Below are 26,742 nucleotides of genomic sequence, written 5' to 3'. Positions count from 1 at the left end.
CGGGGCACGAACCCGTGTCCCCTGCATCGGCAGGCGGACTCTCAACCACTGCGCCACCAGGGAAGCCTGAAGGTAATGTTTGAAGAAAAGATTGCAAATATTCCAGAATGAAAGAAAGATGAAACATCTCTGATTGAAGGAGCTCACAGAGGGCTAAACAAAATGGATGAGAAAAAATCTATAGCTAGGCACATTATGATAAAGCTTAAGATCGGAGAGTGAGAGAAGTTATAAATGATTCCAGAAAGAAAAAATAGAAAACCTTCAAAAGAACAATATTTGATTGACCTCAGACTTCTCCACAATAACATTGGATGCAAGAAGATAATGAAGTAATGTTTCAAGGTGTTGGAGTAAAACAAGTAAAAGAATTGGAAAAGTAGAACTTTGTATCCAGCAAAACTATTATTTAAATATGATGGAGCAAGAACGATGGTGTCAGGCATTCAAGGCTCAGAGGGTTTGTATCCAAAAGCCAACTTTGAAAAGACTATTAGAGGGAATATTCTAAGAAAAATGTAAATACATTTAGGCAGTCACAATGAGATATATGGAAATAAGAGCTGAGTAAAGAACTTATTAAGTAATTTATACGAATAATATGCCTCTGTGTGTGTGTGTGTGTGTGTGTGTGATGTATGTGTGTGTGTATGGTGATGCGGAACTAAAATTCCATGTAACTGCAACCAAGAATGTGTGTGTAGTTTGGTTGCAGGAGCAGGTGAAAGAAAGAGGGAGCTGAGAGAGCTCTAAAGTCCTTGTCGTAGAGAGAAAATACAAATGTTGGTAAGTATAGGTCTTCGTAAGTTAGACATATAGAATATATAATTTTCACATCAGAAAAATAATCTATCATAGAGGTGGGAAAGGGAAAAAATAAAAGAACCCCATCTTTTAGCTTCTCCCATGGTGTTTAAATCCCTACTTCCTTTATTCTTAATTTTGTCCTACACAGGTTGAGTTAACAATTGGCCACACACTCATTTGGCTTATTCCATTGTCACTATTAGAGACAGATTATATACTAGCTATAAATTATATACCAATACATCTAAAACCTCATTAATTCATAAGTAATTTGCTAAAAAATTAACTTAATAAGTTATATTCTGTGACACGGCTGACAGAGATGGGTTGAGACTTAATTCCACAACAATTTAAGAAAATTAGGAGTGCACCAAGATTACAAGAGAGAATATTTAAATTACTCGAGACAACATTGTAAGGATCCCAAATATTTCCAAAGCAGCCATTTACTCACATCATTTACTTGCAAATATGCTCAGCTAAATCACTCATGTATTTATTCAATCTGTTCTCAATTCTTTCAGTCAGTATTTTGTCACTCAATTTTCTGTTTAGAATAAATATTATCAATTTGGACACATAAAACATTTGAATTTTTCTTAAATTAAGACAAAAGCTTTCCTCCTTTTGATCTGAAGGAGTGGGGTAAGTTTCTACTGTAAGGAGAAATCTAGTATTAAATCTTTACTAAGTGCAACACAACACTCGGGCCAACGTTACGTCAACCTTGGGTGGCAGTGTACACCCTCTAGGTAGGAAGCTGACCCATCCATGGGGATTCCAGTTTTCACAGTAAGCAGTATCGAAATTTGTTGTTGTTGTTGGGTTTTGGTTTTTGTTTTTTGTTTTTGGGGTACGCGGGCCTCTCACTGTTGTGGCCTCTCCCATTGCGGAGCACAGGCTCCAGATGCGCAGGCTCAGCGGCCATGGCTCACGGGCCCAGCCGCTCCGCGGCATGTGGGATCTTCCCGGACCGGGGCACGAACCCGTGTCGCCTGCATCAGCAGGCGGACTCTCAACCACTGTGCCACCAGGGAAGGCCGAAATTTTTTTAAAAAAAAACTTTACACTTACATATACCATGCGGGTGCGTTCAGACAAGATAACTGGTGCGTAACCAAGTAACACATTCCTGGTTAAAACTACAACACATGTTTCTTTGGCTTATTACTATTATCTATCTTTTTTTTTTTTTTTAATGGCAGAGAAGACTTGTTTTACTGAGTGGTTGGTCTTCACAACTGCTGAGGCCAAGGAGAGGAAGGGGGGAAGCTTTATTTCGTGGTCTCTGCCTCCTGGCCGGCCTCCAGGAGCTTGGCCTTGGCCGGGAGCAGCTCCCCAGGGTGCTGACGTGCTTCCCGTGTTCGCCCTGAGCTCTCGGCCCTGTCAGTCAGGAGCTCCCTGCGGGCGTTGTCCGTCTGCAGCTCTGATGTGTTCCGTGAGAATCCGCCCTCTCTGAGACACGCTCTCCTTTGCTTGCAGGTACCCGCTGTGATGCAGGCGGTGGTCGCTCGTCTTAGACCCGCGGTGTTCTCTGAGTAGTGGGCAAAGAGTTCTCATCCCCTTCGTCCAGGTTGCCTTCTTGGACATTCGAACGCCCTGTGCTTACCTGTACCCGTGTGCCTGCCCTTTTCTGGCATCCAGCCCGGGAAAGGACAGTCACAAGCTTGCGGCTTGTGATCGGCTCTGGATCTGCCAACGGGAGCCGGCAGTGGCTATTTCATTAGTCTTCTCAGAGTCCAGCCTGGCCTTCTCGACACAGCAGAGGACGCTGGAGGTGAGCCTCTTTTGAGGCCTGACATTCTCACGACTGCGGTCCAAGCGCCAAAGAAAAGTTAAGTTATCAGATTTTTTTTCTCTTAAAAAATGTATTATCTTTTTACAAAATAATTATATTACAAATTCACTGTTACAAAAACAATATCATCTGTAATCCTTTTGTTAATATTACATAGGAATATTTTACTTTTAATAAAAACAGGACTCTCCTTTTGCCATCAAAATCATAGTAAGGAGTGTTTCCCATGCCATGAATAATCTTCTGTAACAGAATTTTTAATGATTCCAAAGTACTCCACGGTATGGATGCTTTACAATTTATTTAATCAAGCCTGGAATGTTAAATATTTTTCTAGCTGTGCAACCTCTCTTTTCTGCATCTGTAAAATGAGGCCAGTACTCATGCCAGCTTTAAGGGTTGTTATGAGAATTAAATGAATTAACACATGCAAAGTCTTAGAACAGCACTGATTGATATTCCCTGTCTAAACTATGACCTCCATCAAGGCAAGGACCATGTCTGCCTTGTTCAATATGGTATCTCTAGGATCTAACATCAACTTGGCACAGAGGAGGTGTTCAATAAATAGGAATTGTAGTGTTGGTTTTAACAGTACTGCTGGTAGAATTAAACTCTCAAGAAATATTTGTTGAATAAAGTGATTAACATTCTTTTACTTATATATTGATAGATAACTATTTTAAAACAACTAACTATACTAGGACACTCTGTAATAAATTCCAGGGTAAGTAACATTCCAGAGTAGCAAACATTTTGTTTTTAAATGCTAAGACCCTTTTCGTTGCCAGCTGGAAATTCAGTGCAGTCTTAAATTCATTGGAGCAACATTTTCCAGGAAGTATTAGATGGGTGTTCCACAAGTAATTAATAGCTATTCTATGAATCTGTTGGGTGATTAAAGAAGTTTGTTAAACTTTGGGTTAAACAGAATTAAACAGTTATCTTTGCCACATCTCTGAACTTTTTTTTTTTTTTTTTTTTTTTGCGGTACGCAGGCCTCTCACTGTTGTGGCCTCTCCTGTTGCAGAGCACAGGCTCCAGACACGCAGGCTCAGCGGCCATGGCTCACAAGCCCAGCGGCTCCGCGGCATGTGGGATCTTCCTGGACTGGGGCACGAACCTGTGTCCCCTGCATCGGCAGGCGGACTCTCAACCACTACGCCACCAGGGAAGCCCATCTCTGAACTTTTATAAAGCTACTGTGCACTGAGAATTTCTGAAAGGGATGTAGTATGTGGTGTTTCTCAAATTAATCTTATCACATAACCTTTTTTCTTGGAGCATTTTCTGGTTTAAGTATTGTACTGAACACAGTTTGGGAATTCAAGGATAATGTTTCTGAGATATAGATCTTTCCATTTTATAAACAAGAACGCATATGGGGAGTAGGCTGGAGAGAGGAAAGGGATGAATGTGAAGTGGATGCTATGCTAGACACTTTACATGGAATGTCTGTGGTCATCACTGATGTTGCTTAGTAAACATGCAGGTGCCCACATTTTGGGTGCCGGTAGCATGATACCTCCTAGACCCCTTTGTTGGTGACAACCTCCTAGACACTTTTGTTGGTGTCACCATGTGACCAGTCCCAGCTAACGAACTGTGATTGGAAAGAACATGTGGCAATTTGGAACTTAGCATGCAATTGCCCATGTGAGATAACCCAGAGCTCTCCTGTCCCTCTGCCATGGCCACCTACAATGTGACAGGTGGCAGTGCTCCATCAGTCTGTGCTCCTGAGTAAAGGGAGGAGGAATGGCTGCATGGGAGCAGACCCACAGCTACTGTAGCTCAAGAGAAAAATAAACCTTTGTAATTTTAAGCTGAGATTTGTGGGACTGTTTATTATTGCACCCTAACCTGGTCTGCCCTGACTGATACAGTATCTTATTTAATCTAGACAACCAACATACAAGACAGACAATATTGTAAGCGTAAGTGATGTGAAAGTGGAGACTTTGGGAGCCTAAGTAATTTGTGTCTAAAGTTACACTGCCAGTATTTGAACTGTCTTATTCCAAAGCCCATTTCATTTCCATCTTATCACTCTGCCTCAAAAAATGTGTTGAAATACAACTCTTAGATTTACTAAAGTACTTAGAAATAAGTAGGAGCTAGACAATTTTTATTGAACAATGTTGCTTATGCCCTTGAATTATTCTTTCACTGGGGTTAGTGAAAGGATGGAGTCCTGTGCAACGGTCCCCAACCTTTTTGGCACCAGAGACTGGTTTTGTGGAAGACAGTTTTTCCATGGATGTGGGGGGTGGGTGGGAAGGTTCAGGCGGTAATGCAGGCGATGGGGGGGATGCAAGCAATGTTTTAGGTGGTAAGGCGAGCGATAAGGAATGATGGGCAGCGACAGATGAAGCTTTCCTTGCTCGCCCGCCACTCACCTCCTGCTGTGTGGCCCGGCTCCTAACAGGCCTCAGACCAGTACTGGCTGGAGACCCCTGCTGTACTGTGCCAACTAAGTACATTTCTAGAGGCTAAAGTGAAGGCTGGATGTAAAATTTCCTCTGGGGGCAGCAGAAATTTGATTCACCATAATTTCAAATCAAGGGATAAATCAACAGAGCAGCATAAATTGTCCAAAAGCTAATTTTGGAGTAATTTTCATCAGTTTCAAAATATGTTAGTTATAAGTTATCTAACCTTGGCATTATGAAAGCTATTCCATGCATATTTCGAAAATAAGTATTCTACTTTTTCTATAGAAGCTGGAAGATGGGGATGATATCTTTTTATGTATCAGCAATTTTGAAAATCACATAAATTACACTTTTCTTTCATTAAGTCACTTCAATCATTAAACTTTGAGAGGAAAATAAGCTGCTCTAATTTTTAATCTCTTATTCATTGATTGGACAAATAATTTTTGAGGGCACTGTGCTAGGCACTGAAGGTAGAGCAATGAATAAAGCAGACCAAAATCTCTGCAGTCTTGGATGCCATATTTTAGTAGGGGAAACAGATAATAACAAGATAATAAAATACAGTGTTAGATGGTGAGAAGCACTATGGAGAAAAATAAAGCAGAGATAGATATAGTTTGTATGTATGATATGGAAGAAGAACGTAATTCACACAATATGGCCTTGGAAGGTCTTACTGAGAAAGTGAAATTTCAAAAAAGCCCTAAAGAAGATAAAATAGCCATCTACCTGGCTTTGTGGAGGGTGCACATTCCAGGATTATGGAATAGCCAGAATAAGGGCTGTGATGCAGAATTTTGCCTGGTATGGTCAAGAAGGCTGAAAGTCACTGTAGCTGGAGTAAAGGGAAGATTTTTTTAGTCTGGTTCATCATGAATACTGACCCTGGCAACTAGCACTGTACCTAGCACATAGTAGGCACTCCGTAAATGTGTGTTGAATAAATAAATCAACCAATGGGCAAAGGGTGTAAATGGGATTAGCACTGGTGGCCAGAGAGATTCTAATTTTATCATATGTGTGCATGTATATACACTTTTTTTTAATAAAAAAGGATTAAAGTAAATATGATCAGATCTTAATTAACCCAGTAGTCAATTCTGGGTTGTGAGAAAGTATAATGTAAGAGAAAGTACTCTTTAAATGTCTATTCAAAATTTCTAAAATTATAATAAACAACAAACAAACCATGGCAAACAATTCAAGAGATAATACCAAAAAATCACAAATCCCAAAGTGTCCAGTACAGGGCTTAGTGTTTTCACTTGCTATGTCATGTTATTCTACACACCTGTGAGAAACTTGGTATTATGTCCATTTTACAACTGTGAAAACTAAAGCTCAGAGAGGTTATATGAGTTATATGAGTTGACCAAGCCTATGTACAACTGGGAAAGAGAAGAGCTGAAATTTTCATATAGGTTTTTATAATTCCAGTGCTTTTTTTTGAACACCATTCTGCATATAAAATATATGAAAATATCTTATATGCAGACATAAAAATATATCTATCTGTGTATAAAAATAGGCTTTCTACAAGTATAGACTATAAGATATACTTAACCATTTGTCACATCTAGTAAAAATAAGTAGTAAGAAAAACAAATGTATAAAATTTTAATAAGATTTCCTGCTATTAATATTTGTTCATAAAGCAGTCATTCTGATTTTGCATCCTGTAGTCATTCTACTGACAACTCCCCTTCTTTCCTCTTACACCTCCAACTAATTGACATAGACACTACTCACCCACTTCCTAGAACTTAAACACATATTTCAGACTTACTCTATTTCCTAGTTATTCATAGAACTGAAGCCCTGTCTCTGGGTTACAGGGGGCTACTGGACTTAACCAGAGAAGTGGTTCTAATTCAGTCTGGTTAGCCTGCCCCATATTCACAGGACAGAATGAAAATCAGAATTACAGATTGTAGTTGTTTCAATTACAGATTGTATTTCTTTCAAGTTTCCATTTAAATACATTATTCCTACAGAAAAAGATTCCAGTGGTGCTAAGACACAGGTTGAGATGGAAATGTATCTCATTTATTAAGAATGAGAATTGGAATGGAATGACTAAAAGCTGGCAAAACATAAAAGGTCAGTGATTTCAGGGATGCCTTAGAGATTGTACATATAAGCGGATCAATGCAAATTAGAACAGATATAATAATTGCCTAGAAAGATCTGATGCTTTAATTTAAAATGCAAACCATTTCCTTAATTTCATTTTCTGATATTTCTTTGTTAGTGTATAGAAATGCAACATATTTCTGTGTATTAATCTTGTATCCTGCAACTTTAGCGAATTCATTAATGACCTCTAGTAGTTTTCTGGTAGTGTCTGTAGGATTTTCTATGTATACTATCATGTCATCTGCAAACAGTGACAGTTTTACTTCTTCCTTCTCAATTTGGACACCATTTATTTCTTTTTCTTCTCTGATTGCTGTAGCTAGGACTTCCAAAACTATGTTGAATGAAAGTGGCAAGAGTGGGCATCCTTGTCTTGTTCCTGATCTTAGAGAAAATGCTTTCAACTTTTCACCATTGAGAGTGATGTTAGCTGTGGGTTTGCCATATATGGGCTTTATTTTGCTGAGGTATGTCCCCTCTCTGCCCACTTTCTAGAGAGTTTTTTTTTTTTAATCATAAATTGATGTCAAATTTTATCAGAACCTTTTTCTGCATCTATTGAGATAATCATATGAGTTTTATTCTTCAATTTGTTAATGTAGTGTATCACATTGATTGATTTGCAGATACTGAAAAATGCTTGCATTCCTTGGATAAATCCCACTTGATTGTGGTGTGTGATCTTTTTAATGTATTGCTGAATTTGGTTTGTGAGTATTTTGTTGAGGATTTTTGTATCTATGTTCATCAATGATATTGGGCTGCAATTTTTCTTTATTGTGATATCTGGTTTTGGTATCAGGGTGATGGTGGCCTCATAGAATGAGTTTGGAAGTGTTCCATCCTCTGCAATTTTTTGGAATAGTTACAGAATGTTAGGTGTTAACTTTTCTCTAAATGTTTGGTAGAATTCACCTGTGAAGCCATCTGATCCTGGACTTTTATTTTGGCGAGTTTTTTTTTTTTTTTTACTGATTCAATTTTGTTACTGGTAATTGGTCTGTTCATATTTTCTATTTCTTCCTGGCTCAGTCTTGGGAAATTGTACCTTTCTAAGAATTTGTTCCTTTCTAAGAATTTGTTCATTTCTTCTAGGTTGTCCATTTTATTGGCATATACTTGCTTGTAGTAGTCTCTTATGATCCTTTCTATTTCAGTGGTGTCTGTTGTAACTTCCTTTTTCATTTCTGATTTTATTGATTTGGGCCCTCTCCCTGTTTTTTTGATGAGTCTGGCTAAAGGTTTATCAATTTTCTTTATCTTTTCAAAGAACCAGCTTCTAGTTTCATTGATCTTTTCTATGATTTTTTTAGTCTCTATTTTATTTCTTCTCTGATCTTTATGATTTCTTTCCTTGTACTAACTTTGGGTTTTGTTTGTTCTTCTTTTTCTAGTTACTTTTGTAAGGCTAGGTTGTTTATTTGAGATTTTTCTTGTTTCCTGATGAGCTTGAATCACTATAAACTTCCCTCTTATAACTGCTTTTGCTGCATCCCATAGGTTTTGGATTGTTGCGTTTTCATTTTCATTTGTCTCTAGGTATTTTTTGATTTCTCATTTGATTTCTTCAGTGATCCATTGGTTGTTTAGTAGCATATTGTTTAGCCTCCATGTGTTGGTGTTTTTTGCAGTTTTTGTCTTTTTGATTTGTAGCCTTATAGCACTGTGGTTGGAAAAGACACTTGATATGATTTCAATTTTCTTTAACTTACTGAGGCTTGCTTTGTGGCCCAGCATGTGATCTATCCTGCAGAATATTCCATGAGCACTTGAAAAGAATGTGTATTCTGCTGCTTTTGGAAGGAATGCTCTTTAGCTATCAATTAAGTCCATATGGTCTAATGTGTTTTTTTTTGAATTTTATTTTTATTTTATACAGCAGGTTCTTATTAGTTACCTATTTTATACATATTAGTGTATATATGTCAATTTCAATCTCCCAATTCACCCCACCACCAACCTCCCTCCACCCACTTTCCTCCCTTGGTGTCCATATGTTTGTTCTCTACATCTGTATCTCTATTCCTGCCTTGCAAACTGATTCATTTATACCACTTGTCTAGGTTCCACATATATGTGTTGATATATGATATTTGTTTTTCTCTTTCTGACTTATTTCACTCTGTATAACAGTCTCAAGGTCCATCCACATATCTGAAAATGACCCAATTTTGTTCCCTTTTAAGGCTGAGTAATATTCCATTGTATATATGTGCCACATCTTCTTTATCCATTTGTCTGTCAGTGGGCATTTAGGTTGCTTCCATGACCTGGTGATTGTAAACAGTGCTGCAATGAACATTGGGGTGCATGTGTCTTTTTGAATTATGGCTTTCTCTGGGTATATGCCCAGTAGTGGGATTGCTGGGTCATGTGGTAATTCCATTTTTAGTTTTTTAAGGAACCTCCATACTGTTCTCCATAGTGGCTTCATCAATTTACATTCCCACTAACAGTGCAAGAGTATTCCCTTTTCTCCACACCCTCACCAGCATTTGTTGTTTGTAGACTTTCTGATGATGCTCATTCTAACTGGTGTGAGGTGATACCTCATTGTAGTTTTGGTTTGCATTTCTCTAATAATTAATGATGTTGAGCAGCTTTTCATACGTTGGTTGGCCATCTGTATGTCTTCTTTGAAAAAATGTCTATACAAGTTTTCTGTCCATATTTTGATTGTTTTTTTTTAATATTGAGCTGCATGAGCTGTTTATATATTTTGGAGATTAATCCTTTGTCTGTTGATTCGTTTACAAATATTTTCTCCCATTCTGAGGGTTGTCTTTTCATCTTGTTTATATTTCCCTTTGCTGTGCAAAAGCTTTGAAGTTTCATTAGGTCCCATTTGTTTATTTTTGTTTTTATTTTCATTACTCTAGGAGGTGGGTCAAAAAAAATCTTGCCGTGATTTATGTCAAAGAGTGCTCTTCCTATGTTTTCCTATAAGAGTTTTATAGTGTCCGGTTTTACATTTAGATCTTTAATCCATTTTGAGTTTATTTTTGTGTATGGTGTTAGGGAGTGTCCTAATTCCATTCTTTTACATGTAGCTGTCTAGTTTTCCCAGCATCACTTACTGAAGAGACTGTCTTTACTCCATTGTATATCCTTGCCCCCTTTGTCATAGATTAGTTGACGATAGTTGCATGGGTTTATCTCTGGGTTTTCTATCCAGTTCCATTGATCTATATTTCTGGTACCATATTGTCTTGATTACTGTAGCTTTGTAGTATAGTCTGAAGTCAGAGACTGTGATTCCTTGAGCTCCATTTTTTCCCCTCAAGATTGCTTTGGCTATTTGGGGGTCTTTTTTGTCTCCATACAAAATTTAAGATTTTTTGTTCTAGTTCTGTAAAAGATGCCATTGGTAATTTGATAGGGATTGCATTGAATCTGTAGATTGCTTTGGGTAATATAGTCATTTTTACAATATTGATTCTTCCAATCCAAGAACATGGTATATCTCTCCACCTGTTGGTATCATCTTTAATTTCTTTCATCAGTGTCTTATAGTTTTCTGCATACAGATCTTTCTCTCCCTAGGTAGGTTTATTCCTAGGTATTTTATTCTTATTGCTGTAGTGGTGAATGGGATTGTTTCCTTAATTTCTCTTTCTTATTTTTCATTGTTAGTGTATAGGAATGCAAGAGATCTCTGTGCATTAATTTTGTATCCTGCAACTTTACCAAATTAATTGATTAGCACTAGTAGTTTTCCGGTGGCATCTTTAGGATTCTCTATGTATAGTACCATGTCATCTGCAAACAAACATGACAGTTTTACTTCTTCTTTTCCAATTTGAATTCTTTTTATTTCTTTCTCTTCTCTAATTGCCGTGGCTAGGACTTCCAAAATTATGTTGAATCACAGTGGCAAGAGTGGACATCCTTGTCTTGTTCCTGATCTTAGAGGAAATGCTTTCAGTGTTTCACCATTGAGAATGATGCTTGCTATGGGTTTGTTGTATATGGCCTTTATAATGTTGAGGTAGGTTCCCTCTATGCCCACTTTCTGGAGAGTTTTTATCATAAATGGGTGTTGAATTTAGTCAAAATATTTTCCTGCATCTATTGAAATGATTATATGGTTTTTATTCTTCAATTTGTTAATGTGGTGTATCATATTGATTGATTTGTGTATATTGAAGAATCCTTGCATCCCTGGGAAAAATCCTACTTAATCATGTTGTATGATCCTTTTAATGTGCTGTTAGATTCTGTTTGCTAGTATTTTGTTGAGGATTTTTGCATCTATATTCATCAGTGATATTGGTCTGTAATTTTCTTTTTCTGTAGTATCTTTGTCTGGTTTTGGTATCAGGGTGATGTTGGCCTCGTTAATGAGTTTGGGAGTGTCCCTTTCCCTGCAATTTTTTGGGAGAGTTTGAGAAGGATGGGTGTTAGCTCTGCTCTAAATGTTTGATAGAATTCACCTGTGAAGTCATCTGGTCCTGGACTTTTGTTTGTTGGAAGATTTTTAATCACAGTTTCAATTTCATTACTTGTGATCGGTCTGTTCATATTTTCTATTTCTTCGTGGTTCAGTCTTGGAAGATTTCACCTTTCTAAGAATTTGTCCATTTCTTCCAGGTTGTCCATTTTATTGGCATAGAGTTTTTTGTAGTAGTCTCTTAGGATGCTTTGTATTTCTGCCGTGTCAGTTTTTACTTCTCCTTTTTCATTTCTAATTCTGTTGATTTGTGTCTTCTCCCTTTTATTCTTGATGAGTCTGGCTAATGGTTTATCAATTTTGTTTATCTTCTCAAAGAACCAGCTTTTAGTTTTATTGATCTTTGCTACTGTTTTCTTTGTTTCTATTTCATTTATTTCTGCTCTGATCTCTATGATTTCTTTCCTTCTGCTAACTTTGAGTTTTGTTTGTTCTTCTTTCTCTAGTTCCTTTAGGTGTAAGGTTAGATTGTTTATTTGAGATTTTTCTTGTTTATTGAGGTAGGCTTGTATTGCTATAAACTTCCCACTTAGAACTGTTTTTGCTGCATACCATAGGTTTTGGATCATCATGTTTTCATTGTAATTTGTCTTTAGGTGTTTTTTGATTTCCTCTTTGATTTCTTCAGTGATCTCTTGGTTATTCAGTAACATATTGTTTAGCCTCCATGTGTTCATGTTTTTTATGTCTTCTTCTCTGTAATTTATTTCTAATCTCATAGTGTTGTGGTCAAAAAGGATGCTTGATATGATTTCAGTTTTCTTAAATTTACCAAGGTTTGATTTGTGACCCAAGATGTGATCTATACCGGAGACTGTTTTGTGTGCACTTGAGAAGAAAGTGTAATCTGCGGTTTTTGGATGGAATGTCTTATAAATATCAATTAAATCTATCTGGTCTATTGTCATTTAAAACTTGTGTTTCCTTACTAATTTTCTGTCTGGATGATCTGTCCATTGATATAATGAGGTGTTAAAGCCCCTACTATTTTTGTGTTACTGTCAATTTCTCCTTTTATGTCTGTTCAAAGTTGCCTTATATATTGAGGTGCTCCTGTGTTGGGTGCATATATATTTACAATTGTTATATCTTCTTGTATTGATCCCTTGATTATTATGTAGTGTCCTGCTTTGTCTTTTATAACAGTTTTTATTTTAAAGTCTTTTTTGTCTGATATAAGTATTGCCACTCCAGCTTTCTTTTGATTTCCATTTGTTTGGAATGGGAATCCCCTCACTTTCAGTCTGTATGGAAACAATTCCATTTGCCATCGTATCAAAAAGAATAAGATACATAGGAATAAACCTACCTGAGGAGGCAAAAGACCTGTAATTCAAAAACTACAAGATGCTAATGAAAGAAATTGAGGATGACACAAACAGATGTAAAGAAATATCACGTTCTTGGATTGGAAGAATCAATATTGTTAAAATGACTATACTATCCAAGGCAATCTACATATTCAGTGCAATCCCTATCCAATTACCAATGGCATTTTTCACAGAACTAGAACAAAAAATTTTAAAATTCATATGGAAACACAAAAAACCCGAATAGCCAAAATAATCTTGGGAAAGAAAAACAGTGCTGGCGGTATCACACTCCCTGATTTCAGACTATACTACAATGCTATAGTAATCAAAACAGTATGGGTCTGGCACAAAAGCAGACACATACATCAATGGAATAGGGTAGAAAGCCCGGAAATAAACTTGCACACTTATGGCAATTAATCTACAATAAAGGAAGTAAGAATATACAATGGAGGAAAGGCAGTCTCTTCAATAAGTGGTGCTGGAAAACTAGACAGCTACATGTAAAAGAATAAAATTAGAACACTTTCTAACACCATACACAAAAATAAACTCAAAATGGATTAAAGACCTAAATGGAAGGCCAGACACTATAAAACTGTTAGAAGAAAACATAGACAGAACACTCTTTGACATAAATCACAGCAAGATCTTTTTTGACCCATGTCCTAGAGTAGTGAGAATAAAAACAAAAATAAACAAATGGGACCGAATTAAACTTAAAAGCTTTTGCACAGCAAAGGAAACCATAAACAGGACAAAAAGACAACCCTCAGAATGGGAGAAAATATTTGCAAATGAAGCAATTGACAAAGGATTAACCTGCAAAATTTACAAGCAGCTCATGAAGGTCAATATTAAAGAAACAAACAACCCAATCAAAAAATGCGCAGAATATCTAAATAGACATCTCTCCAAAGAAGACATACAGATGGCTAATAAACATAGGAAAAGCTGCTCAACATCACTAATTACTAGAGAAATGCAAATCAAACCACAGTGGGGTATTACCTCACCAGTCAGAATGGTCATCATCAAAAAATCTACAAGCAATAAATGCTGGAGAGGGTGTGGAGAAAAGGAAACCTTCTTGCACTGTTGGTGGGAATATAAATTGATACAGCCACTATGGAGAACAATATGGAGGTTCCTTAAGAAACTAAAAATAGAAGTACCATGGGACCCAGCAATCCCCCTACGGGGCATATAGCCAGAGAAAATCATAATTCAGAAAGACACATGCACCGCAATATTCATTGCAGCACTATTTACAGCAGCCAGCACATGGAAACAACCTAAATGTCCATAAACAGAGGAATGGATAAGGAAGATGTGGTACATATATACAATGGAATATTAGTCAGACATAAAAAGGAACAAAATTGGGTCATTTGTAGAGACATGATCGATCTAGAGACTGTCATACAGAGTGAAGTTAGTCTGAAAGAGAAAAACAAATATCATATTTTAACGCATATATGTGGAATCTGAAAAAATTGGTATAGATGATCTTATTTACAAAGCAGAAAAAGAGGTCCAGATGCAGAGTACAAAGGTATGGATATCAAGGGTGAAGGAGGGGTAGGATGAATTGGGAGACTGGGATTGACATATATACACTACTGATACTATGTATAAAATAGATTAACTAGTGAGAACCTACTGTATAGCACAGGGTACTCTACTCAATGCTCTGTGGTGACCTAAATGGGAAGGAAATGCAAGAAAGAGAGGTACATATATATATAGCTGATTTACTTTGCTGTACTGTAGAAACTAATACAACATTGTAAAGCAACTATACTCTAATAAAAATTAAAAATAAAATAAAATTACCAGAAAGCTAAAAAAATAAAATAAAAAATAAATAAAAAGAAATAATAAAGAAACCTCCCCAAACCCCAAATAAACAAAAAAAAAAAGTGCAGACTGCATTGTGGATTACAATGGCATTCTATTTTCCCCTTAGAATTCCATGGGCCCTGTATTCCCTGCATATGAGAAAATGCAAAATGTTCTTGGCACAAAGAAAGAGTCTCCTTCTGCTTCCTCTGATGTGACAAGTGACAGAGTTTGATAGTCAGAGCTATAGTCATCTCGGGAGGGCACCACCTATGGGGTGCAATAAAAGAAAAGTCATACCTGAGGTACTGCTTTGCTTCAGAAATCCTTCATGGCCAGGTGTACTAATGTCTCTGAGCCAAGCTGGCCTCAGCCAAAGTAATTTTCTTCATTGAATATATTTATCATGGCACTTTTAAAAAGTGCCATCATAAATATATAGAAGTTAAAGTCAAATTTAAAAGTTTCTGTGAGAGCTAGTACATAAGATTGGAAGTCAGCGGTGAGGAGTTGGGGATCCAGTATTGCCGCTGACTGGCTCTGTGATGTGGGGCTGGTACTGCAGCCCCCCAGATGACTCTTAAGGTGTCAGTCAGCTCTGGTTCCATTGTACCTTGTTATCCAAGGAAGCACGCAACTACACCAGTGAGATAACACAGGAAAGAGTTCATCATGCTCTCTCCCCAACCAAGTGTTTACGTTTCTAATCTTCACTATCAGAAAATTATTTTTTACATGTGTCAGTTTTCTCATGTTATGAGTTAGGTCAGAGGGGGAAAATATTTTTTTTCTGCATCACCTAACACTTTCTAATATTGTAGTTGATTAAAAAATTAATTGGATGACTGGATTTTTTTAACTGAAAATGGGAAACCAAGGGCCAGATGATCAGCATAGCTCTACCATTATTGACAGATGATGTTACTGAAAGATGAGTTACTAGCATTCCATATTCTGAGGTTTACTGCAGTTTTTTTCTGTACTAGGAAGGTTACATCAAATTAATTTGGTGGTTCTAGCATAATGGTTCTCCATTCTTTTTTTAAATTATTTTAATTTTTAAAATTGAGGTATAATTGATATAACACTATGTTAATTTCAAGTGTACAACATAATGACTCAATATTTGTATATAATGCAACATGATCACCACAATAAGTCTAGTTAACATCTACCAATATATATAGTTACACCTTTTTCCTTGTGATGAGCACTTTTAAGATCTGCTCTTAGCAACTTTCAAATATGCAATACAGTATTATTGACTATAGTCATCATGCTGTACATTACATATTACATCCACATGACTTATTTATTCTATATCTGGAAGTTTGTACCTTTTGATCTCCTTCACCCTTTTGCCCTCCCCTCACTTCCTGCCTCTGGGAACCACTAATCTGTTCTCTGTACCTGCAAGCTTCTTTTTTTCTTTTCTTTTCTTTTTTCTTTTCTTCTTTCTTCCATTTCCCCTTCCTTCCTTCCTTCCACATAGTTACTAGCATTGCATATTCTGAGGTTTATTGCAGTTTTTAAAAGTGAGATCATACAATATTTGTCTTTCTCTGTGTGACTTATTCACTTAGCATAATGCCTTCAGGTTCCAACCATGTTGTCACAAATGGCAAGATTTTATTCTTTCTTATGGTTGAGTAATATTCCATTATATATATATATATATATATATATATATATATGAGCCACATATTCTTTATCCATTCACCCATTGATGAACAATTAGGTTGTTTATGTGTCTCCAGGCCTTAGTTATGGGTTTACTCCCTGTGTAGACCATTAACCTATGTACGAAGATCCCAAAGATTTACTGCCTTGGAAAGCTAGGTTGCTAATCATGGGAGGTACACTGAATGGATGTAAAGATGGCTTGGTGTAACCTATCACCAAAACTGGAAAAAGCACTATTCTACTTTATAATCATCTTGGAACTAGCATTCACATCCCAGAGTCATGAAAAATTCAAGTTAATCTGTCAGGCAGAAAGCAACAAATCAGGGTGAGAAAGTAAAGGGCAGTGAATTGAATTAAACATATTTAATGTAAGTATGGAAAAAGCTCCTATACTTCTGAAAGGGTTTTGAGATATCATTTAGATTTGAGAGTCACCAAATTAAAGGAGGTTCTCTAGCTCCCAAGCTATATTCATTAGTTCTATAAACATGCAAGTAGTTGCCATGTTTTTGGTGGATCTGTGCCATCACGGCCAGATATGGATGAAGGAAGCTCCATCACATGGAAAACAAAGCAGACTGCTACACAAGGCTCTTTTATATAAAACTGTTCACTTTTTACTCCTTTTATTAGGACCAAGCTGGATTTTAAACATTTATAAGGACTTCTCATTGCTTTTATTTCCCTTTTGGGGTTTTGTATTTTATAGAAGGTATGTGAAGATAACTTAATCCAAAAAGCTTGCATTTAATATGGGGAAGAACACATTTACATGGTATCCAGATCCTTTATCCTATATTTTGCGTACTCCTCCAGTTTTTTATTGGTAACTTTTTCTTTCCATGTTCCACAGTATTATTTATCTTTCTGGCATTTACAGAGCTCCCCTTCTATTTTCTCCCTCACTAATAAGTATCTTTCAACTTTTGGCTTCTTTTCAGTCAAAATCACCTCTACATAGCTTATCTTCTTTCTTCCATTCATTTGGATCACATTCCCCATAAACTTGCAAATAAACTTCTAATAAACCCTAATTTGGGATCTATTCCTGAAAAATAATTCAAGTTGGTATAAGTGTTTTAGATTCTCTTTTCTAGGAACCTTGAGAAATAAAGTTAAACATCATTCCTTCAATTTTACATGTAAAGAATATAGTTTTAATGGCATTTGAGAAATATACCTATTTATAGGCTATGACTAATAAAAGATTTAGAAGGAATCTGACCAAAACGACATATAATATAAGCAGCAGAGGGGTCTTTAAGTAACACTGTCTTATCTAAAGCAAGTTCTTTGGTCTGACTCTAATGCCTATTGAGGAACTTTTCTTTATTTGGTTTCCTTTACACTTGGAGTAGAAGAAAAAGGAAAAAAGAAAACTGGAAATGTAAAACAACCCTTCAGTCTGCTTCCAAGAACATCTTGTGCAGCTCACAAGATAACATCTCCACCTAGTGTCATTTTAAGGATCCTACAGCAACTCCCTAAAAATTGATTAAACTTTTCAGACTAATATGTCTAACACAATTTTAATTAGTTTAACCTCAAACGTGTGTTATTTAGAATTAATTAATTGGAATTGGGGAGGCATCAGCATGAAAATTAAGAATGTAAGGAGTCTTTCTTCAGAGAAATAAAAAGAGCAGCCACAAATAGTAATCAATATGATAGAACAATTATCCTTGTAGTTCCTGAAGTGGAGAAATGACATTTTTTTTTTTTTTTAAAAAAAGCTAAGTAGGTGTATCCCATCAGTCTAGGTTTTCTGGTTGCTGTACTTTGAATGCATGCAGGCTATATAAATGAGATTGGTATTCATTGACTGAAAGGCAGAGAGTTTAGGGAAGAGTATTTGTTGAGCTTCTAGTATGCACTGGGTATTATGCCACTTGTTTCTGGACACACTTTGAGACAGTATAACATAGTGGTTTTGTCTGCAGGTTTCAGAGACAAACTAGGGCTACTTATTTGCTATATGACCTTGAGTAAACTACTTAAGCTCTGTGTGTCCCAGTTTCCCCAACTGAAACGTGGGGCTACAGGGGGCTAGCATGTTTGCCAAAGTTACTGGGAAAAATAAATGAACTAATACGTGAAAATCCCTTAAAGTTGTTTCTGGCACATAGTAAGTGCTCACTATTAACATCATCATTTAAACCTCATGAACCCCATTTTAAACTAGGGCTCAGAGAAGTTATTTCTCCAGGGTGTCATAATCACAAAATGGTAACATAGGGATTTGAGCCCAGATCTGTATGACTTCAAAGTTCTTGCTCATTCCTTACTGTTGGCGTATGTTAAAAATATATATATATATACGCACACACGACTTGTTAACTAAGCAAATTTAAGACATTCATTAGTGCCTCGAATATACGGAGACAACAAATTGAAATCACAAATTAGTGTAGAAGAAAGCAACACGAGGTTGGGAATTAGGGGGGCCTGTGTTTACTGTGTTAACTCAGTGGATTATTCTGGGCATCAAGTTCCTCCTTTGTTAAAGGAGAAGCTACATGATCTAGGTTCTTTCCAGTTCTAATACTCCATGAATCTATGGAATTGGTTCCTAAAGTCATCTTTTTCTTTCGTTGTCTGCCATATAAACCCAAGCTCTATTTTTAAAGGAGGCAAAATTCAGGGTTATGCGTGCAGAATGTGACACAACCGTATCCATGAAAGCTGGTTTTACACGAGTACAACCTGGTTCTTCAGCTCCGCCACCGCCAAATCACTCTCCCAACTGATTATAGCTGTACAGTCCGACCTATTACTACTAAGCCTCCGATTCAGCCCAACCTTTTGCGCACTGAAACCACTCAATCTTTACAAGTCTAGTCTATTGCAAATTCTTCTTTTAGGCTTATATCTCCCCACCCCCACCCCCAAGTCCTTATTTAAAGAGGTCCATAGTTAGTATATATGACTGTCTTGGGTCAGACTAGCAGTTTAAGACTTGAAAACGCTGAGAAAAAGAACCTTTACAATGCATCCACATTCCCCCCCAAGTAAGAGAAGTAAAGAAGTTCAAATTACAGCCCCTGTTTTTAAACGCCTCAACAAAACACGCTGCACCCTTTTTTGGTATCAGTCTCTGCCCAACTGCGCAGACAACTGGCTCTTCTCGCTCCAATTGGCTAAAGCGTCTGTCACTCCAAAAGTTTTTTTCTCCCCTTCCAAGAGCCACCTTCAGATTTAAACCTTGGTCCCGCCCACTCCCCCGCCCCCCTCCCCGGAGCTGGTCACTGATTGGTCGAGGCGTCATTCCGCGTGGGCTGCCAAGGCCACCGAGCGCTGCGCCAGCTGGGAGACCAGGCTAGGCGCGAGGACGCCGCGAGCTCCTCCACGTGGGCTCCCCTCCCCCCTGCGGCGACCACCGCGCCGACCGACTGGCCCCGAAACGGTGGCGGCGGTTTGTGGTCGTTGGTCCCAGGGATTTAGGACGAACATTTGAAGACCCGAGGGGTGAGGAAGGGATGGGGGCCGCAGGGACACTGGAGACCCTGCCTCCTGGCTGCAGAAAGCCCTGTCCGACTCCCTGCCCCGGCAATTGAGCAGCGGGGACCCAAGCCCGGCGGGAGGCGGTGTTTGCGAGTTGCCCCAGCCCCGTCGAGCAGCGGAAGGGCGGGTGCCCTCGGCGTGGCTTCCCGCCCCAGGGGCATCTTTTGAGCAGACTGGGCCCGCCGTCGCTGCTTGTGCCGCGTGGCCTCGCAGGCAGTCCGCCCCCAGCCCCGCGGTCCTGTTGGGGCCCCTCTGCGGCTCCTTCCGTCCGCGGCGCCCTGCCCTCTCTCCGCCTTATTTCCGCTCTCCCCCGCCGCCTTCCGGCCGCTTCCCATCCGCTTCCCTCCATGTTCTTCTCCTAACACTTTTCTTCTGTCGATCGCCGCAGGTCCAGGCCGCTCGCCTGACCTCCCGGCCGTGCAGCCGTTGTCGCACCCGCGCGTCCCTTCTGGAGGCTTTGGGACGACGCCCTGGGCGTCCCACTGCTGGGTGAGATTTGGCAATTACGTCGTTCTTTTCATCGAGTTGTAACGGGGATGAGCCTCGAACTTTCTTCTCAGCCTTGGACTCTCTTCTGTTCCTCCCCAAGGGCTCTCTAGTGTGTCGGGTGTTGACAGTGGCGGGCTGCGGGTGGAGAGGGTGATAGTGACCCCTCTCCCCCGCGACAGGCGGCGTGCAGCCATGGACTACTACACGCGTGAATACCCGCACAGTATCATCTTTGTTTCCTAACGCCACATGGTTTTAATTACTAATTAAATAAAAATATTTTTGGGGGGTACCGGAAAGACCGCTGAACCTGGAGTCAGGAGACGTGAGGTTACATCCCTGCATTGGTTTGAATTCTGAGATCCTTGTGAAGCTGCTTGGTTTATTTGGGCACCGTTGCTTCATATGTGAATTTAGTTTAGCTAATGTTGACGTTTCTTTCAGCTGTCTTTTTACATTCTTGATGAATACTCTATAGCCTTTATCGTATATGGTGATTCTAATATAGGCCAATATCATGGAACATCAGCAGGTGCTTTTAAAGACTTGCCTTCTTTTACACATCTGTACCACTTTGTGTTTGATGCCATAGAACCAGGAAGCAGGATATGTTGCATGTATAAGTAGACTAACATATAAATAACATTCGCGTGTTGATAGAATTTTGCTTATTTAAATAATTAGAAGGTATTTTACTTTCACGAATCACTGCAGTGTATAGTTGAGGAGTTCGACAAACTTCCATTTAGAGCTTTCCAGAATTAAAGTTCATCATGGGCTCTCATGATATATTCCTTTCCAGAGTACACATTAAAAATATTCTATTTTAAGAATAGCTTGATTGCAATTACGTGCCATTATAGACATAAAGATTAGTATTAGTGCTGCAGTTATTAAATACTAGCAGTGCCATAATTAGCACTGCTTCAATTGCTAATTTTCACTTAAGAAGATGGAGTATTCAACTTGAACATAATTACCTAAGATTATAATACATATCAACACTTGAAATATAAAGTGAAATGTAAAGTGTATCTTTTATTGAAAAATAAGATGTAGCATTACTAGATATATAATGAGGTAAAAATTATTAGTAACAAGAATATGCCCAATTTGTGGACAGAAATTAAGCCTTATATTTTTAAGGGTTTCATTAGGAAACTTAGACATGCTAGTTTAAGGAGGGTTTGGTGTAAAATCTGTCCAGATTTGCATATTAATGCTGGTTGTTGTTTCTCATTTTATTACCTGAGAGTTGGTGAAGCAAGAAAATGAGGGAAGAAAATATGATCTCTGTGTTCAAATTGTAACAGATTTCAGGTGACAGATTATAGAAAACCTTATGTAAGCAATAGTAATGCATAATTTTGTAGTAGTGTACAAGAATTTTGGTCCTATTGTGGATAGCTTTATCCGAAGTTCAAAGAGCATATTACACTTTTGTATTCAAAGCATTATTTTAAAAATTTATTTTTAGTTACAATTATTTTTTAAAGTAGTTCAATTTTTAAGTCTTTTCTGAATTTAAACCTGCCCTCCACAGTACTCCTAGAGGTTGTGAGACACCTAGTACTAAAACTTTTTATACTTTATGTATTTAACTTCTAGGAATAAAAATGTGCTCTCATTCTTTCATAAAAGTAATGGAATTGAACTGATCCATTTATACCCTTTTAATGTTAGACTTACACATCCATACATTTTTGACTAATCCTTCTCATTTTTCCAACCATGTTCCTGTAGTGCAGTCTGTCACTAAAATGAGTTGTTGCTAAAAGAACCTCCATTGACCTGCTAACCATGTACCACACTCAGTAACAACTGAACAAATGAGGAACTTAATGCCATGTAATTTAAAGGATGCCTTAAAGATCTAATGTGCTTTCTATAAATGTATTTTGATATTTTTAAAATTAATACTTTTTCACTATTTCATTCAGTTTTTAAAAATCCAAATAAAATTTATAAAATGTTCATTTTCACAACTTCATAAATTTTTACAGTAGTTCAGAAGATGAAGTTTCCATTTAAGTAGTTTGAACACAACTGACAAGTTCCTTTAGATGAATGATTAATTTTCATTTATATTTTGCTAAAATTGTGCTTGTTATTTTTTCATTAATATATTTTCTATTTTGAAAGGGAGTAGGAATTTGAAATTTTATATTTTTGTTAACTTATTAAGATGTTTAATATTAATGAAGATATAGTTAGCATTTCAAGCTAAAGGCTTGATTCAAATTGCTGCTTGAATATCTATCCTGTGATTGGCTATACTATCTCGGACTTCTGCTTTACAGCTTAGTGGATTTTTTGTTTTTCTTTTTCTTCTACTTTTGAAACTGAGATGGAGAGGAATCTTTGAAAGTCCAAAGTTTAGGAAAAAATATTTATCTGTGAAAGCTAGAGTTTATAGAGTACAACAACTTTTAATCTACCCTTCCTACTTTTTTTTTTTTTTTTTTTTTTTTTTTGCATAAACCATGTATGCCATTCTCATGCTCAGGACCCTCCTTCCTTTACTCAGATTCCTTGGGTCAGCAGGGTAGGAAGAAAGTTTGTAAAACACTTAGGGCTGTGAATACACAGCTGAAAGTGGCAGAGGACTAACTGAGCCTTAGAGGCTTCAGTTGGTATGTCAGCTTTGTCATAATGTATTGGACTGCTATGCTTCCTTGGAATTTTGGTAATTCTCAGATTGATTCTGGAACATTTTGGAATGAATATAAAGATATTGTATGTCTGTTTTAGATTTGATTTATAATTCTCTAGTTGAGGTTCCTGAATTCTGGCTCTTTTAGAAATGTATTTTGGTTAAATTAAGTATGGTCTTCATGTTAGATATTTTTAAACTTTCTTAATTGTGACTTAGATATGTGTATATGTTACTTGTGTTTTGGAGACTTTAAGAACATACTTCTTTTTAAAGAGAGGGTAGGATTGGTGACTTTCCAGTGTATCTTATACTTCCGTAATTTCAAGTTTTTATATTTTGATTGAGATTTCTTGAAGTGTACTGAATATAACATACGTTTCTAGTATTTCTTTAGTGAAAAGAGTCTTTAATGTGGAGTCTGGCCTATTGGGGGCTTTAGATAATGTCTTCAAAAATATAACTTCAGTGACATGGATAAACCCAAAATATATGTCTATAAAATAATTGGAGAGGTGGGGTGAGTTGCAGAAATCAGCCATTTAGAGCAGGCTACGCATTACAGTAAAAAAAAAAAAAAAAAAAAAGTCCAAGACTTCTTTGGATAAAATGGAAGCAGAAGCTGTATTTATCTATTATGTTTATAGGCAGTAAATTTCACGTGTAAGGTAGCATATTAAACTAGAGTCTTTTTTTTCTCATCCTTTTTCCTGCAGCCTGTTTTAAAAATAGAAATGTTACACTTTGCTTTTCTCTACATTGTATCAATGTGATGTCTTTAGTGTATTGGGCCAGTATGATGTCCTGTGGGATGTTTATTTCATTAAGTTTCCTCTAGACTAAATGATAGAAGAGAGCCAGAGTTTATAAATCTCTGAGGGCTTGAGCCTCAGGTCTTTTCAGTTACTAGTTTTGTGACCTTAAGCAAATTTCGTTACCTTACTTACTCTTGATTTTCCAATGTATAAAATTGGAGGTGGTTTAGGGTCCACTTGCAATTATAATATTTTTCTTACTGTAAAGTCTTCAGTGATGGTATAATGGCAAAACCTAGAATAAAAACCATCTTAAACAGAGAAAGGTAGTTATATCATTGAAAATGCTTTTGATTTTAAAGGAATGATAGTAGAAAAAAATTGTGTTTAAAGACAAAAGGTTGGTTAATCTTTCTCTCATTAATGATTTTGATTGTCAAAGAGTAGCATCTCTTTTATAAGAATCTATTAATAATACATTGATTTATTTATTGGGATTTGATGTCACATTAATAAAATATATTCCTGAAGTATAGTATAAGGTACACAGTTAGCTAAATATACAGACTTAAGACTTTTCCCTTGGTAAGACTTCTTTCCTACTTCTGGCATTTAGTAAATATATGAGGCCAGTAAATTAAAAGAATCTGAAAATTATATAAAGAGAAAGGAGACGTTACTAGCCATGATGAAATGAACATGGAAGGAGGAATTACGAATTACGGAAAAGCTGAACAGCTTTTTACCTTTTATGGAGATGGGCCTTTACAATGTAGCTTTAGTATTTAAAACAAAAGTTCTTTAGGATATCACATATACCTGTTTTTCAAGTGTAAATACATTTTTAAAATGAATTATCAGTACCCAAATAATATTGATGGGTGGATATTCTGTTTTATTACAAGGATGACAGAATGTTGACTATTTAAGCCATTGTTGAATTCTGTTACTATTCACTGGTTAGACTAGGGCAGATTTAAGTTTTTTTTTTTAAATTATATTTGGAAAGATAGCTCTTAATTAAGCTTGCACATATGTAAAAGTTGTGTCTTGGAAGAGGGGGATAAGTTAGGTCATTTCATGTATGGAGCACCAGTTGGATTAGAGAGGAGGGTGGGAAGAACTGGTTGGTTAAACCTAAGAAGATGAAATTCAGTATGACTCTAAAATCTAGTTACTTGATATAGGCTAGGACAGATTTGGATCTTTTGGTTTTTGTTTGTTTTTTTGACAGTTTGCTTAATTTGAACTGTGAGTGTCATGCAGCTGTGTAAAACATGTAATATTTCTCTGTACTGGTGGACTTTTCAGTCTTGGCCATCATGCTTTTAAAGGTAAAAGAGGATAGTGAGGGAACATGAAACTATACAAGAAGCAGTTAATACACCCATTTTCCAAATGGCTCTATAGAAAGCTAATAGAGTTACTAAGGAAAATTAGGGTATTATATTGAAATGTTTGGAAAACACTGAGTTAAACAAAGCCGAAAGGTTTGTTTAACTAAAACTTTTTGTGGGCTTAAATATACTGGTTTTCCTTGTGAGGCTCTTAAGAGGAAGGTATAGTGATTCTCAGGTGTTTTTAGGCATTGAACACAATTTTGAGGCCTGTTAATAGCTCCTGGAATAATCATTTTAGGGACATCAACTTAGAAGATGTTGGGTTAAGGAAGCTGATAATGTTTAACCTGGAGAAGAGAAGAATGGTTTTTCAAATGCAGTTATATGAAAGAGACATGTTCAGTTTGGCCAGAAGAATAAAGTCAGAACCTATAGGTGAAAGTTACAAGGAAAGAGATTATGATCCATTAAAAGGAAGAACTTTCTTAAAGAGTTAGCCAAACTTACGTTGCTCTAGTGGATAGTGAGTTTGTTGTAAGAATTAAAGAATAAGATGGATGACTGCTCTGCAGCAGTATTATAAAGAAGATGTAAACATCAGGTGGGTGGTTGAATTAGATGATTTTTAAGGTCTCTGTTAAGTTTGAAATTATTTTATTAGGGGTTTTCCAAAAAGTTTTTGTTGATGGATTTTTTTTCCCTCTAAGTTTGTACAGTGTTGTGGTTTTTTTTTTTTTAATTGTGTTGTAGTTTTTCAAAGAAGGCATGAGTAATTGATTAGTTATTTTAACCTTTTTTTTTAAACTATTCTGAAAAAAGTCTGGATTCAGGTACTGGTATTGCAGTTTATAAGTTATATGATCTCCGGCAAATTATATCACTCTTTGGAGATCTCAGATTATTAAATAACTAAAACGAGGGTAATATAAAGTAGGGGTTTAGGAGTCCAGTATTTAGGCAGACGGGTCTCTGATTTGCATATCTACCCTACAAGTGCTATGACTTTTGTCTCTCTTAGTCTTAGTTTATTTATTTTTAAAATGGAAAAGAAAACTTACCTCACAGGGTAAGTACTAAATGAGATAATGTGTATAAAGTGCCTGTCGTCATGCAGAGTATATAATGTGGTAAATAAATGAATGCAGAAATAAGCATAAAATGGAATTTCAGAAATTAGTAAAGGTAAAAGTGTAAAGTGATTTGTCAAAGGTCTGTTGACTGAGAAGTAGAACCCAGGTCCATTACTTTTAGTTAAACCACAATGTCTCTCTCTCCCTGTCTCATTCATTGAGCATTAAATATATGCCAGGGAATGTACATTGTGTTAGAGATCTGGAAATAAAAGACTAGACCCTTCTAAAACTCTGTCGGGGGTTGGAGAGGAGGAGTGGTAGGGGTTGACAGCCCAGCACTCTGAGATGGTAGCAGTACAAAGGAATACAGTACCTAATTTAGCGTTGAGAAGGGAGGGTCGACAAGGGTTTTTTGGGACAATATTAAGAGTGAGAAAGGCAAAGAAAGTGAGGAAGGACTG

The 26,742-nt window shown here is 37.0% G+C and overlaps 1 protein-coding gene across 1 annotated transcript in view; it reads left to right on the top strand.

The window, feature by feature from the left end:
* Positions 1-19,775: 19,775 nt before the first annotated feature.
* RBM46 (RNA binding motif protein 46) overlaps positions 19,776-26,742 on the top strand; it is a 43,879-nt gene continuing 36,912 nt past the window's right edge. The window contains exon 1 of the mRNA XM_032632984.1: positions 19,776-19,935. The gene's annotated coding sequence lies outside the window, so the exon portion shown is untranslated. The remainder of the gene's footprint in view (positions 19,936-26,742) is intronic.

This window comes from Phocoena sinus, chromosome 5, assembly GCF_008692025.1.
Source record: "Phocoena sinus isolate mPhoSin1 chromosome 5, mPhoSin1.pri, whole genome shotgun sequence".
Taxonomy (NCBI): domain Eukaryota; kingdom Metazoa; phylum Chordata; class Mammalia; order Artiodactyla; family Phocoenidae; genus Phocoena; species Phocoena sinus.
This window is presented reverse-complemented; position numbering and strand designations above follow the sequence as displayed.